The sequence below is a fragment of the Palaemon carinicauda genome, chromosome 19 (assembly GCF_036898095.1).
Source record: "Palaemon carinicauda isolate YSFRI2023 chromosome 19, ASM3689809v2, whole genome shotgun sequence".
NCBI lineage: Eukaryota > Metazoa > Arthropoda > Malacostraca > Decapoda > Palaemonidae > Palaemon > Palaemon carinicauda.
In genome coordinates, this window is record NC_090743.1 from 43,302,087 (window position 1) to 43,303,767 (window position 1,681).

Consider the following 1,681-nt stretch of genomic DNA (forward strand, 5'->3'; position numbering starts at 1 on the left):
ATATATATATATATATATATATGTATGCATATATGCAAATTAAATTTAACATACTTAGACATGTAAAATATGTGTATATATATATATATATATATGTATTCATATATATATATATATATATGTATATATATATATATATATGTTATTTTTACTAGCCAAGCTACAACCTTAGTTAGAAAGCAAGATGGTATAAGCCTAAGGGCTCCAATAGGGAAAAATAGCCCAGTGAGGAAAGGAAATAAGGAAATAAGTAAATGATGAGAACAAATTAGCAATAAATCATTCTAAAACAGTAACAACGTTAAAACAGATATCTCATATTTAAACTATAAAAATACTTATGTCAGCCTGTTCAGCTTTAAAACATTTGCTGCAACTTCGAACTTTTGAAGTTCTACTGATTCAACCACCCGATTAGGAAGATCATTCCACAACTTAGTAACAGCTGGAATAAAACTTCTAGAATACTGTGTAGTATCGACCATCATGATGGAGAAGACCTGACTATTAGAATTAACTGTCTGCCAAGTGTTACGAACAACATGGAATTGCACAGGAAGATCTGGATGTAACGGGTAGTCAGAGTTAGGAAAAATCTTATGCAACATGCATATTGAACTAATTGAACGACGGTGCCAAAGATTAATATCTAGATCAGGAAGAAGAAATTTAATAGACCGTAAGTTTCTGTCCAACAATTAAGAGGAGAATCAGCAACTGAAGACCAGACAGGAGAACAATATCGAAACAAGGTAGAATGAAAGAATTAAATCACTTTTTCACAATAGATTGATAACCGAAAATGTTGAAAGACTTTCTCAATAAGCCAATTATTTTGTGCAATGGAAGAATACACAGACCTAATGAGTTTCTCAAAAGTAAATTTGCTGTCGAGAATCACACCTAAAATTTTAAAAGAGTCGTACAAAGTTAAAGAAACATTATCAATACTGAGATCCGGATGTTGAGGAGCCACTGTCCTCGACCTGCTTACAATCATACTTTGAGTTTTGTTAGGATTCTACTTCATACCACATAATTTGCACCATGCACTAATTTTAGCTAGATTTCTATTAAGGGATTCTGCAACCCCAGATCTACATTCAGAGGATGGAATTAATGCAAAGAGAGTAGCATCATCTGCATATGCAACAAGCTTGTTTTTTAGGCCAAACCACATGTCATGAGTATATAGTATGAAAAGTCATGGGCCAAGAACACTTCCCTGTGGAACACCAGATATCACATTCCTATGCTCACTATGGTGCCCATCAACAACAACTCTTGAGATCTATTACTTAAAAAAACAATAATATTGCTAAGAAACGACCCACCCACCCCCAACTGTTTGAGTTTGAAAACAAGGGCCTCACAATTACCACGGTCAAAGGCAGCACTAAAATCAAGGCCAATCATACCGACTTCCTGACCACAATCAAGGGACTTTTCTACAGCACAGGAGATTGTAAGAAGGGCATCACATGCTCCAAGGCCTTTACTAAAACCAAATTGCAAACTAGGGAATAGATGATTACCTTTAGCAAACCTATTTAGATGTTTTGCCAGAAGACGTTCAAAAACTTTATATGATAAAATATACGTGTATATATTAAATGTATATCTCACAACAAGAGAAAATTTAATGCCCAAAATTATCACGACAAATGACATTTAAGAAAAA